This window comes from Argopecten irradians, chromosome 2 (genome assembly GCF_041381155.1).
Source record: "Argopecten irradians isolate NY chromosome 2, Ai_NY, whole genome shotgun sequence".
Taxonomy (NCBI): domain Eukaryota; kingdom Metazoa; phylum Mollusca; class Bivalvia; order Pectinida; family Pectinidae; genus Argopecten; species Argopecten irradians.
This window is the reverse complement of record NC_091135.1, coordinates 53,307,033-53,323,070: the sequence shown is the minus strand read 5'-3', so window position 1 is coordinate 53,323,070 and position 16,038 is coordinate 53,307,033.

Here is a 16,038-nt window from a genome sequence, read left to right as displayed (position 1 = left end):
GTTTGACCTGTTGAAAGGATATTGGCAGGTGCCATTAACAGAAAGAGCTAAAGAAGTGTCGGCATTTGTAACCTCACAAGGTTTGTACCAGTACAAAGTTATGCCGTTTGGTATGAAGAATGCCCCGGCAACATTTCAACGTCTTCTTAACAGCGTGATATCAGACCTGGAAGGCTGTGATGGATACATCGATGACGTCATCAACTACCACGACACGTGGGAAGACCATCTACGCGGGATTCGCGAATTCTTCGAGAGACTCACTACCATGAAATTGACTGTAAACTTATTGAAATGTGAATTTTGTCATGCAACTGTTGAATTTTTAGGCCATGTTGTAGGACAGGGGCAGGTTAAACCTGTTCAGGCCAAAGTAGAATCAATTATAGATTTTCCAACTCCTGGAAACAAGAGAGAGCTGATGAGATTTCTTGGTATGGCTGGATACTACAGAAAATTTTGTCAAAATTTCTCTGTTATAGCAGCTCCACTTACTGCTTTGTTAAAGAAAAATGTCAAATTTGTCTGGTCAGACGAATGTAAGTCTGCCTTTGAGAAATTGAAAGCCATACTATCGAACTCACCAGTTCTGACTGCTCCAGATTTTAATAAACAGTTTAAACTGTTTGTTGACGCCAGCGATGTAGGTGTTGGTGCTGTTTTGATGCAAGAAGGTACTGAAAAAATTGACCATCCAATTTGTTATTTCTCGAAAAAGTTTGACAAACACCAGAGAAATTATTCCACCATTGAGAAAGAATGTTTAGCGTTGATTTTGGCCTTGAACCAATTTGATGTGTATCTCTGCACTACAGTTGTGCCTGTGTTGGTCTTCACCGACCACAACCCTTTGACATTCATTGGGAAAATGAAAAACAAAAACCAAAGAATTCTCAGGTGGAGTTTGACTTTGCAAGAATACAATCTTGACATCAAACATATCAAAGGGAAAGACAATATTCTAGCTGATGCTTTATCAAGGATTTAAATATTACTTGATATGTCAAGAAAGTTTCCTTTTCAAGAAAACTTTCTTTTCTTTAAGGAGGGGTGTGTTATGTATGACACTAAATACATGTAGTTATGAGATAAGGGAGATAACTCCTATAGCTTTTTTTATCAATACATCCTATAAAGGTCATATCATTAGTCTAGGTTATAGAACTGTCTAGAATATAATCATGTATAAACAAATATGTTTGTAAACATGTTGATTTTAAGTAGAGATCTAGAATGATCTATTTCCAGAAAGTTATGTGTGTTTATTTGTTTACTGCTTTTAGTTAGATATTTCTAGAAGTAGAAGGTTCTCCAATATTCTTGAATTATGGTTAAGCTATATATACTCCAGCTGCCCAAGGCTAATCAGAACTGTAATGAGACCTGTAATAAGACATATCAAGAATTGTACAGCGCCATATAAGATTCTATTGGGAGAGCTATTGTGACTTTATCTGTGGATTATTACAACACTTTGTGTGGATTTATTCATATTGCCTGGAACTTTACAAATCGTTGGTGGACATTCAATTTCCTTGTGGATTTGTGATTATTGTTAATTTGAAACCTGGAAGGATCAATGATTATACCAGGACATTCGCATACAGATAAGTAACACTTTAAATCATCGTACTAGTCTTGTACCACCACCAATTACTTTGGATATTGTAAACCATCTCTGTATAATATTGTATATATAATTAAATTGTGTTTTGAATTTAGCTGCTGGTTTCTCCTTTCTGTTATTCGTTAATGTAACAAATGCCATACATTCATGATCACTACCAAATCAATTCCTCTGAAAATAGCCTTGTATTATAGGTATGTACATTTTAGGAATTCCAATATAAAAGTGCATATACATCAAAATCTCTTAAGATGTTCATACATTGTGCAACTGCATTTCGCCACAGCATGCATAAGCATGTAAGTATATTGTGCGCTCTTTGTGGGCGAAGTAGCTACAAGCAAGAAAATAATTTTGACAGCTCCTGCAAATTGTGTCGGCGTCGTTACGAAAATTAGATTTGGTAATTTAATTGGTCAATTTGAAAAGTCAGACGTCAGAACATGATCCCATTTGAGATCCTGTCCGATCTTCTATCAAACGTTGATTGAAGTTCATGAATAAAGGTCGGCAAACAGATCTAGGGTCTTATAAATTTTCGAAGTTACCCACTTTCGAGGCTCTGGGTTCTGTCCCCTGGTCGAGACACACAAAAATCTATAAAAGTGGTAGTTTCTGCTCCCGCTTAGCGCTCAGCATACAGGGAGTAGGACGACTGGTTCGCCCGTTGTCAGTATAATGTGACTGGATGGGGTGTGTTGCTTGGTGTCTTCGGCGGCATGCTTCAGTGACATAGCACTATAAAAAATGGCAACAATTCCACTATACAAGAAGACACAACACGAATATACCGCAGTCTCCCAAAACACGCACCTCGCACAACATACACGCAACACACCGCATACATGGGAGGCCGTCCTTACATGACCATAGCTGTTAATAGGACGTTAATTAATCAAACAAACAAACAAACAAAATTAATATAAATTCAACATCATTAACTGACACGGTTAACCCGATGTTTGGATATTGCTGCCCCTATTGCATGATCGTAAAAGGCGACTAAATTTAGGATCTTATCTTTTCTATTCTTCCTACCTGACTTTATCCTTCCTAATGCCTTCCTTGGCACCGCCTCACTTTTGGCCTTGAGTTGAGCGTTCGCCCCTGTGAGGAAGGCTCTGGGTTCTGTCCCCTGGCCGAGACACACCAAAGTCTGTAAAAGTGGTAGTTTCTGCTCCTGCTTAGCGCTCAGCAAAAAGGGAGTGGGACGACTGGTTCGCCCGTTGTCAGTATAATGTGACCGGGTGGGGTGTGTTGCTTGGTGTCTTCGGCGGCATGCTTCAGTGATATAGCACTATAAAAAGGGCAAAAGTTCCACTATACAAGAAGACACAACATGAATATACCGCAGTCTCCCGAAACACGCACCTTGCACAACATACACGCAACACATCGAATACATGGGAGGCCGTCCTTACATGACCATAGCTGTTAATAGGACGTTAATTAATCAAACAAACAAATTTTAGCTACCTAGACAGTGTGCATACATGGTTTTCTTGATGGTGTCACTTACAAACTTTTCAAGATTTTAAAATGTTGCTGTTGTCCATGATGAAGTTACTTTAAAAGTTCACATTTTCCGAAATCTCCTTGTAAAATTAGTCCTACACATATATGTTTAGTTCTGACTGGATTACCAGTTCAAATGCATGTAGTAAACAGTGTCCATCCTTTGCAACTTGCAGCTGAGTTTTCCTTCTTGCTTGAAGGAAGGCATTTACATCTATGAGTGCCGTTCTCGTAGGGATTCTACCAGTACTTTATCTATAAATAAAATCACAACACTTTTTGGGATTAATTACACTGTTTACATTATCATAAGGACTTCATTGGTGAAGAAGAAACGTGTTCGGCCACATCTAACACGCATGGCTGGTCAATGTGTGTTTATACAACTGTACCCAGGTACTGGAGACCCAATAATAATTCACAGAACGAATTATGTATGCTAATATTGTAAAAACGCGAAAACATATGTTGAATTAAAATTGATCCTACAACACAACCTGACAAATTTATACACATTAGCAACAGTCCGCTAATGTGTTTGAGAAGTGAAAAGTCAATCTGCGTGTGCGGGGTAATATACATGATATGAGTTCAGCTAGAGTTCACATTCACAGCTCACTCTCGCATCCGCATAGTTGATGTCTAATAGGACGTTATCTTAACCAAACAAACTTTTTGTACAACTATCAAACAAACAACAAGCATCTTCAAGTTACCTTGAAATTATGACATACCGACATTTTATATGTAACAGCTAGCGTTTCCCGTGCGTTATATATGGCGTATCCCCAGCGTGAATAGCGTGTCCCGGTTTGTACGATTACCCTCGGTGACAATCGTCGGTGAGTTGAAGAACAAAGAAATCATTTCTTCTTAACTGCTAACTGCACACGGATGTTTTAAATAATTCAATGGTTTGATTGGGCTCATTTTGACGGCCGTATGCAGTGCTTTGCGTGTGTGTGAACGTTTGTATGTTTTTGGAGGATGTGGTATATTTGTATTGTGTCTCCTTGTGATAGTGATTTAGTGGCAAGAATAAGATTTATTTTGGATGCGCTGAGAGTATATTTAGTCCATGGAGGAATTTCCCAAGCCTTTCTTGATATCATATAATCATCAAATGTTTAGTAGATGTAGATAAATAATTTTTAGCCATAACTTGGGTTTTGCGTGGGCTTAACTGAAATTTTGCGTGGGGTAGTTTTGCACAGTTGGAGTTAGAAGAGAGTTTTGCATAGGGTCTACTTAACTGGAAGTTATGCGATGTCTTCGGCTTTGATTATAGAAATGCACTTGGGGATTGAGTTCCTAGTGGGATTAAATCATATAGTGTTTAGCATTTAGTAGGAGTTATGTTTCGTCGTCCTGCATATTGTGTTTATACATTTTAAATAATATTTGAAGATATTTTTTGTGAATTGCACTGGTGTGTAGAAATAGAAATATGATAAAAACAACCAAATACAGTCTCATTATTGCAACAAAACATAAAAAAATGAAAACGTTACAACTAGTGTCGGAATTGGGAAACTTCTGGATACACATCGCAAAAACGTTACACCGTACACGTCTTCGGACAACGCCTAACAGTCGCTGGTGACCAAATGTAGAATAGAGATACAATAAGGGATAATTGGTCGATGCATTGTAAAGATATAGAATCAATATAATTGAAAGCAGCAGGGACTTAAATGTGGGGTTGAACTGAGGTGTCGAATAAGAGGTAGGTGCCATTGTAGATATGGAGACTACAAGATATAACTTAATGTAATTAAAAAATAAGGGAACCGTGATGTCACAGACTAAGTCAATCGACTTAGCTAAAAAAATTGTTTTAAACCGAAGAACAATTTGAGTATATGCCAAGTGTTATTAGTTATAATGCCTGAAAAGTGTTATATACTCTAACATGTACTAGTAACCCAAAGTGATTAATCGAGTTCGTCGGGTATCGTTGGTTTGGGGTGTGTGACCAATTAATCGAGTAAGAAATCTGTAATCGAGTTTCGTCGGAATTGTCCGACATTGTGTATAATTAGCCGATCAGTAAAAAGACGCAATAAATGTCATAGAAAACTTGTCGCAATCAATCGCTTGTGGGTGTTGTCGCTCATCTCCTTTCAAATATCAAGCGTCTAAACGAATTGAAGAGCGCATAAGCACTACGTAATAATGTAAACATTCAGAGGAGTATGATTTTATTTGTGAAAACATAAGCGACCCAAAACATGGCAACACGTGAGGCAGTACATGAACAATTGTACGATATTCCTGGAAGCGTACGCGGTTTTCAATGTGGAAATATTTTGGCAAAGAAGGAAGGGACACAATGGCCACTTAGTAAAGATAAATCTTAAAAAAAAAACAATCTGTAAACTTTGCAAGAAAAACTACTCATTCAAGTCCGCTTTCGTCTGTGTGACAATAAAGTTTGGGGACGCATTCAAGTTGTTAAACGGAGCTATATTAATACTTACCGGCTTCCAGACATTTTTTTTTATTTATAACAACATTGTTTATAAATTAAAGAGAAAAACGCAATAACAAAACGGTACCGTTTAAAACACATTTATTTCAGGTCATTACCCAGTGATAAGCCAAATCTTATTCAACAATTTACATCGTGAAAACTAGTTTTAAAGTGAATAGTCGGGCAAAGAAAACCAGTCTAAATGCGTTCATTGGCCTTCCAAAAGTTCTCACATATTAATACGACGGTCAAGTTCTGCTTAGTTTCCCCAGTTCTGACCATTAAAGTAAAGAAAAGTTGAAAGCATTGAAAGCGAGGCTGCGTGGAAATGTAACCACGGACATAGTGAGCCGGGAGGACGTTTGAGAATTTCCACACTTTGAATTAATTTCTTCGTACGCAGACAGATTTTGACGAGAGATTTTATTATTCCATTTCATAAGAAATTATACTGGATACATTAACACCATTTTACCGACTTTAGCCATCCTTGCCCGACTGTTCACTTTTAGTATTTATATGTTTTTTTTTCCGATTTGTATCATTTGAAGTCAAGATCAATTTTTATTTAATCTTTACTGGTCGTATTGTTTCTGCAAAGAAAAAAAATGATGAAAAACTAGCAATGCTTTTGATTGACCGTCTTCTGCCATTCAGTTTGGTGGAAAAGGTTTAATTGATAGCCGGTGTACACCACCAGGAATAAAAGCAATAATCGCTTTATTAAGAAATATGTACACACAAATCAGGACAAGCCTTCTGTTTGAGGTGAAACATGTATGGACTTCCATTGTTACAGAAAGTTATGATAGTAAATGGGAGTTCTTAGAACAGAAAAAAAAAATCAGAATCCCATACAGCTGAGAACATTGCATCTAACATCACATAAATTACAACTGAATGGAAGTTACCTGCCTGTATCGTTACCACAGATAACGCTGCGAATGAAAAGAAGGCTTTCACTCTCTTTGGAATGCAAAGACCTGGTTGCTTGGGGCATCTTCTCAATCTCATTGTCAGGAAAGGACTTGGTATCAATGAGCTGTCAAAACCATTAGGCAAGGCCAGAGCTGTTGTTACATACTTCCATCAAAGCAGTGGCCGAGTAGTTAAGATGTCCCGACATATTACCACAAGCCCTGCACCTCTGGGATGCGGGTTCGAATCCCATGTGGGGGTTTTCTCCGGGTTCTCCGGCTTTCCTCCACCAATAAACCTGGCGTCCTTACATGACCCTGGCTGTTAATAGGACGTTAAAATGATAAATTTAAACCCACTTTCATCAAAGTCCACTCGCAACAAACTGTCTTTTAGAAACACAGAAAGTGTCTTGCTGTCTGAAGAAGCACAATGTCACATTATTACAAGACGTGGCAACGCGCTGGAACATCACTCTTGATATGCTTGTAAGGTTATAGGAACAACTGCTGAATTACATGCTGCCCTTATGGATGCCTCTCTGGGGAACAAAGCAGCAGAGATGAGATCAAAATTATTGTCATATGAAGAACAAGTTTTGATTAATGATGTCATCGAGGTGTAGGACCCGTTTAAAACTGTCACTCTTTCTGCAGAGAAGACGCCTGACACCCAGCACCTAATACTCCCAGTGATCAAAAAGCTAACTCAAATATTGGAGGCAAAATAATCAAAGAGTCTAGAAAAAAAATGAAAAATGTGATGCGGTCAGAGTTGAAAGCCAGAGACAAAAAGCATTACTGTAATGGAATACATGTAAGCATGCTGGCCTCATCACTATCCCTAGCTACAAAGCATCTTGCTTTTGTGTCTGAAGAAGAAAGAAATACAGCAAGAAATTTACTTCAAGGTGAGGCTTCAGCTGTAGGATTGCCAAATAGTTTCATCAAACATGAGCCTTTGATGGATGAAGTTGAGAGGGACCAGCATGTAGTAGAAACTTCTGCTGATGTTCCAAAGGTTCAAAGTTATCAAATTGTTGCCAATCAGAATACAGCAAAAAAGATTAAGTAAGGATGTGAACAAGAAAACTGGTTGTCAGATATCATATGCACAGGAGAAAGGTCATGTTTCAGAGGATGTTATTTCACAGCAGGAAATTGACAGATACTTGACAAAACCACCACAGAACACAGACACATGAAAGTGGTGGGAGAAAAAAGAATGTTTATTCTCTCCTTTAATTTCCCAGGTAGCAAAGAAAGTGGTATGTGTTCCTGCTTCATCTGTTTCTTAAATATTTAGACTTGCAGGAAACTTGTTCAACAAAACAAGGAGTAAACTCAAGTCAGAGAATGTGGACCTGGTGATATTCCTGCACAATAATATGGAACTGGTAAAAATTGATGCTTAATTTTATGAGTATCCAACTATTTAAGACAGTTTTCTCAATAGAATTTATTGAGGTCCAGTTTACTAATTCGTAGTCTGTAATTGTTTCTGAAGTGTTCTAAGTTTCTAACCATCAGATAATCAATTTTTGTTTTAATTTAGTGTGGGTCAGTATCTATTTTGTTGAAATAACAATGATAATTATTTGTTTTTGTTTTTTGCTCTTAAATCATTCTCTAAATATTTCAGATGAAATAACAAGCAGACACACAATTGTTATTTTATTACCTTGTTTGAAACTGCATATGACACAATAGACAAAAACACTTTTCCTTAAGCCTGATACTGCATAGAAGACTTGTTTATAGAACAAAAAAATATAATCGATATTAATCGATCATTGATTGATTACACAAAACTGATGATCGATCATAAAATATCAACAGATTCCCAACACTTGTAACTCCACATAAAACATTGATTGACTCATCTACAATATAAAGGCAAACTTTGGATCAAACTTTTACAAGATGTAACGATGCAACAGAAGTGCGCTGTTTTCACCAAATGATGGCAGTTTTACAATATTTTCTAATTTAGAGTTAATCTGTTTCGAAAGAAATACAATAAATAAGCGACCCATGCATAAGTAGCATCTTAACAACATTTTTCATATGTTAAATGTTTCTTAATTGCCATACGATACGGTGTATGAATGAAAGGTCTTAGCTAAAGGACCATTATTGGCTATTTTAAACTAGATGACACTGATAAAGTCGTGGTAGAACCGAATTTGTGATTACTAATTCCCTTCGAGATATACATTTTTGACGGAAAAAGGTAAAAATGTAGTTTGTAATTCCTTTGCATAGTATTTATCTCCATCTGTGCACGGTTCGCTATTTCATATAACGACAGTGTAATGGTGTTCATCGGAGCAAGACCTACGAAGGCCTTTATAAGACGATATATTATGGTTGAGTGATTCCGTCTATATTAATGCTAACAATTCTTTAGTGATATACATTTTACCGTATTATAACACTACCTTATAATCGTAATAATCATGGTTCTGTACATTCTAGTGACTATACTATTTTCTACCGAGCCAACGGGTATTTTGAGGTCATGCTAAGGAAGTGCTAGGTTCGTTGGTAGAGGGAAGGTGGATGTGTATACCAATACGTTTACAGTACCGTCTTCTTTCTATCTATGAATTTCTTCATTTGCACATCGACCAAACCTAATTCAAACCATTGGTTGATGGCTTTCTTTACTTAGCACTACGCCCATTCCAATTGCGACTACCTTCAAATGTTTAGGAAACGAAGGAAAAAATCAGATTGAAGGATCCAATACAGATTATTTCATGTAGATATGAAGGATAGGAATTATCCCGATGTGAGGATAGAATATCCATATCCTTCATATCCACATACGAAAGAACATTTTCTCTTACCTCGACGTTTTTATTTCAATAGTACAATTATGATGTTTGCCATTTTGAAATAAGTTCGAAGAAAACCGTGTTTGCAGGTCAATTCCACATTCTTGAAAATTGAAATTTCCTTTGCATTATTTATAGTGGAACACAGTGAAGTCACGAGAGAAAACATTATATATATATATATATATGTGTGTGTGTGTGTGTGTGTGTGTGTGTGTGTGTGTGTGTGTACATATAATGTGACGATACGAGATGTGGAACTTGTACGTGTATACAACCAGGACACTCCTTAACATTAAAACATAGGAAAATAATTAAACCAAACAACCAATGACACTTTTTATACCGGCACTAAACAGTAATCAGTGCCATGGGCATTTATTAACTTTCCATTATATAATGTTATTACCTTCTCTTTTTATTTGTTCGATTATGGTATGCCACAATGTTGTTTCTATGGCATAAAAATATCGCCTAAGATGGGGGCAACCCTGAAAGCGCTAGCGATACCAATATGACTTATTGCATTGTTGACTTTTTATGTTTGAATATATGTATATGGGTGTCAATACATAGCCTGTAGGATGATCTAGCTGAGATATTCCCGATACCCCAGTCGTTATTATTTAGGCTACATGTATCAATGGCATGAATATCAATGTATAAAAATATCAACTACATTGACTGTAACCCATGGAGAACCGAGGATGAGCTGTAAAGGTCGGGTGAAATGTAGTAGGAACTTGTATATTATTGATATATCATAGTTTGTACTTCTGTTATTATTTCTGACTCATAGACGCTCCAGTACGGCATGGTTCATTAAAAAACTGTTCTTAGGATTCCTTCAGAATTCCATACTGAACATTGATATGTCCATCAAAATTGTTATCTATACCTAATCTTTTCTATAAATGTAGAATTTGCTCATTATCATCATATATTATTACTTTTTTAGTTTCTGTTTTGATTAATGATTCTGGATGAAATAACTGGCATTCCATCTGAAATATCAAATTTGTACACATGTGACCATGCAATTTGTTCCCCTATCAGATACACCAGGGATATAATTATTGATTAGTACACATTGATAGGAATTAAAAATGTAACTATTGCAGAATGCGAAACCATATCATGTTCCTGGTCTTGTTAAGTAAGAGGAGCTATATTGTTTTCCTATTGGTCCAAAATTGGAATATATCATTAGGATACAATTTTATAAGAATAACCGGTAGCAACATTTAAAGTCTAAAATGGCTACATTATGTATAACCAAGACAACTCAAAAATAGGAAATGCACAACTAGGGACCAAACCTATGCAATGATGCTTTGAAAAGACTCCTTCTGTACTTCTGTTTCAAGATAAATCACAACTTATCTATACTATATACTCAAAATACTATAAAACCGCAGTTCAACCTCCTTAAATGACTTTTATTAATAAGGTGTAAAATGTTGAACTGAATAAAATAAATAGATAAACAATAACAATGATTCTTCTATCAGTAACATTTATATTGTTTAGTACTGAAAATGAGGAACATTATACAAAGAGACCAAACATATTGTCCATACAGTAATAGAAACTGTGGAGCACTTTCTTTTTGATTGCTGCTTACATGATCAAACACGTCCTAAGTATATTTGATTTACCAATGATAATGTATTACAAAACCGAATATGATCATAAATAATTTATAAGTAGTTGTAAACGATCTTTAATCCGACCACTTTTTAAGAGAATTTAAATACATACGCTTATATGATCAAACACGTCCTAAGTATATGTTATTTACCAATGATAATCTATTCCAAAAACCACATATGATATTAAATAATTTATAAGTACAGTAATTGTAAACGATTTTTTAATCCGACCTCTTTTCCAGAGAATATCAAATGCATGTCAATTTTGAAGTTGTTGCTTTACTGAAAGAAACGATTTTCTAAATATAAGTAAGACCTGGGAATAGGATGATTGGTTCGCCCGTTGTCAGTATAATGTGACCGCCATACTAGATTATTTAATCTTCCGGCCTCCAGAACTCAATTATACAACAATAGTTTTTTTCCGTCTTTAATGTCAGAATGGAACTGACCGTCCTGTCCGTTTCCCTCTATGTCAGCCATAATGAGATCGAAAAGGAATGCTTACAATATGGTATTTCCGATAATTTTCCAAAATGTTCGAAAACATTTATATATTCTGGCGAAAGACAAATGGATATCACATTATGTCAGTTAAGAAATTCTGCTAGTAATCTAAATTATGATTTATTTAACTCCCATATAAGTGATATTGCTGCCAGTCAGTGTGGTTTCCAATTGAAAAGTCATATCATTATTTCCTTTAATGTCCTCTCTACAATATTTAAAGATCTCGCCTTGAAGTATATTCATGCACTAGATATAAAAATTCCTCAGTCTATCTTCAGGAATCTGCCGAAATTCTAAACAATGATATGAGAAAAATATCTTCATGGGCTGAAAAATGGGGCATACTTTTTAATCATGATAAAACGTTTCTCAAGGCGAATTGACTAAAAAATTAATAATGTTACCAATCATAAGCACCTAGGAGTATATTTCAATTCAATGGCAAATTAGTCTACCCATATAAATTATATCTATGAGAAAGCACACAAAAGAATAAACATATTCAGAGTGCTGAAATTCAAACTTGATAGAAAATCTCTTCAAACTATGTATATTTTCTTTATTCGACCAGTTCTTTAGTATTCTAATATAGAATGGTCAAATTGCAATCAATCTGAGTGTGATGTTTTGGAGTCAATTCAGCTTGAAGTAGCACTCAATTATAACTGGTCTAAAGGTAGGTTATGCCCAATGAAATATAAAGACTACGAAATTGAAATTTATCCTGTATATAGCTATAATCTTCAGACCATTTTCAATGCATACAGTGAATAATATAGGTGGTCAGTTGCCTAGACTGACCAGGAAAACACTCCTCTAAAAATAGAGCGAAGTCAAGCTTTACATAGAAGATGACTATTTTCTTCCAAAACGAGGCCGCATCAACAAACAGAAGCGTGCAACAAAATGTCAGATACCAGTGACAGTCTTGACACGGTATATGTTTAGTAAAAGAAAAAGCTCGAAATGCGATGGATTGTTTATACGTAACATATAATATACAACACTTCATGTTACTGATATACGCTCGCTAGCTTAGTACATCAAACATATATAATATGTAGTTAGTCTGCCACTGAATGTCCGGCTTGCATGTGTTGAAATTTAACTGACCACGAGCAACATGAGTCCAAGAGAATCCGGGTAAGCTCCGCATGAGATGCGACCTCTGTTTCTTCTTTTGCTACACGCCATCTCTGACTTTCATTCCCTAAAGATACCCTAGGGTGCTGCCGATTTCAATCTAATTTCTTCCCCTTTGTTGCCGATTCAGATATTTTTTTTCTCACACGCTTTCATCCAGCCATTTTGTTTACTTTTAGTGCGCAACAATGCACATGCACGAAACTTCGACAACCCATTCCATCCCAGCTTCATTTGCATACTATCCAGTCAGTCAATAAATCAAGGAGTTCCTTCAATTCTGTATTCAAGACGCACTTGTTCAATATCATACGCATAGAGAAATTAAACTGAGTATCTTAATTTGTTTTTTTTTTCGTCTTTTCTTCCGTTTATCGGGTTTTACAAAAATACGTTTATTTGGTTGGGCTAAACCTCCCTTTAAGAAGGGGTACAAGTCACGTTATCATGTATAGAGAATCTGGCCTAGCACCACTTATTAAAAGAAGACATCTACATCGAAATATAACTTTTTTAAATATATTTAATATAGATTGTCCTTATCATATTTATGAATTATTACAACCCTCTATATAGGTGATATACACAATTTTCGACACACCAGATTATTTAATATTCCTGCTGCTAGAATCCAGTTATATAAAACACCTTCTTCCCGTGTATTATGACCGAATGGAATGAACCGTCCTGTCCATTTCCTACAATTTCATCTGTTAGATCCATCAAATGTTTTACAGTAAATACATATATCATTGATAATAGAGCTCATTTCTCCGATATTTTCAAATATGATGGTGATCGTTTGTCAAATACGGATCTCTTTAATTCTCATCTCAATGACAGTCCAGTCTACCTGTTTGGAGTTCAAACGGATTGTGAACACTATTTTCTATACTGTCCTTTATACGTCGACCCAAGACGGCTCCTTTATAGTTCTAATTTGGAACTTGATAATGATATACCACTGACAACACAAACATTTTTACATGGCTCTGAAAGACACGATATTAATATTAAGAAAGCTATATTTGATAAAGGTCAGTGCTTTGTCAGGGATACCAATAGATTTCGTTGAATTTCGTTGAATATCTTTTAAATCTTTTTTCTATTTGTAATGATATAAACTAGGAGACATTTTGTATATGCTGTTTATCAATGTCTAACTTGATGTTTTGGGATATCATCATCATTAGATAAAATAGCCATTGATATTATTTATGTATATACATATATATTGATTTGTATGTACTGTTAATATGTAAGAAGAGGGCGTGTATAGGCATGTTGCCTGTTGCCCGTTTCCGATTGTCTTTAACATCAGACAATAAAATGTTCTGAAATGAAAAATTTCTCAGTCTATCGAAACTTACCTCTATGGATACAATAGCCAATATCTTAATTCAAATGATACATCAGATACCAAACGCTTTATATAATATGTCATGGACACTGAGAGCATTTTCATTAAGATATTGTGAGCATTTATTAATATGAATATACCGCAAAGCTTGCACCATGCATTTTAATCACCGTATATATGGAAAGTCATCCTTAAATAACCTTGGCTGTTGTTAGGGTGTAATCAAACACACTAACAAAGGCATTTTATTTTCCCCAAGTATGGGGGAAATGTTTACTTAAAAAACCAGACTGGAGTTTTAGTGAGTACATTTTGTATAATACATGTATTAAATAGTTTGGTATAATGTACCAGAGCGAAATGTTTATATTGTTGTAACTTAGTTGATATTTTTGGTCATATTGATATGAATATGGTGAGGATGTTTTGGATGTAAACGACAAGACAGCTTGTACATACTTAACACTGTGAAATGTAATGACATCTGATAGAAAGCAGAATATGTGATTGGTCCCGACTGGTCAATGACAGTATGAGTATGAAATATCTGGATAGGCATTATTGCACGTGCTCTGCAGCTGTACATTGAAGGAAGCAGCTATCGTACAGTTTGAATCAGAATTATGTACAGGTCTCAGTTAATGCATGTTTTTTCGCCACGTACAAATGACTTAATTGTAGATTCCCCGGTCCTATTGCAGTACATGGTCAAGCTACAACATCAGCTAATGAAATATAATCAACCAAATTATCAGAAGAGAAACTCACTAAAAATAATAAATTCCCTTCCGCTGATGTTTGCTTTTGTTATATTTCACCGCCATGTACCTCAACGGTCTGCTGCACTCAGTCAGTCATTCGAAACACACATAACTATGACGACGAGATTGCTATTTGTATAAATATGTGTCTTGTCAATGTGTAGGGACTAATCCAGACGCCTATTATTTAACTAGTATCAAAAGAAATTGGTTTCACATATTTACCGTACTCTCAAATTGGTTTCACATATTTACCGTACTCTAGTCCACCATGCCATAAGAATGGATATACAATTATCTTTTTCGTTACGAGAATTAGTTTTAGGAAAGACCAAAAAGGTAGGTAATTGGTTTGGGATGTAAAATATCGTGAACCTGTGATTTGTTTGTTTGTTTGTATGTGTTTGTTTGGTTCATTAACGTCCTATTAACAGTCAGGGTCATGTAAGTGTAACGTTTCGGCTTTCACGTTTCGTGAAACTACAGCCTGTTACAAAACTTTGGATCCGTTTTGTATCAACTGTATCTTAGCACAAAGAACAAAGAATTTGAGTAAAGTTCAACATTTTAATTTGTGTTATATTATTCTTTTGACTTATCAATATTTACAACATATATATATATACAGTATAATGTAATCTCACAGCACTTACATACACTCAGTTACTTTGCAGCTATTCCCAGCATTCCGTCTATAGTTATTATGGAGATATTTCTAAAGTTCCAGATTTTGAACCATTCTGTGTTCCGAATCTGGAATCGGTTCCAAAATTGGAATTGGAACTTTTAGATACGTTTATACTTTGTTACATATCTTTCCGAATCTTAATTAAATATCCATTGCAAAGGTTTGACCAAAACTTACCAATTTGTCGAAATCAGCCATTTTTATAAAAATCGTCTATGATTCTCTGCTTGTATAGCTTCGGCTATCGTCTGCTAGAGAATGGCAAAGATGCTGAGAATTTCTGCCTTTTATACCCCCTATCGAACGCAATCTCGCGTTCAAAGTATCTTTAAAACTCCCGCACTTTATACGTCACTTCCGTTTTTTTAGAAAAAGCGTATATGGTCATAAGATACTTTTACAATTAAATATCGTAAACTAACACGCTTCTACTTAAAACGATAAACATAGCTATTTCATGCCAACACTCAATTCATATGAATCGCCATTTTTACCGCCAATTATTTCAAACTACATAAATATATATGGTGATATCGACACCTGAAATGAGGT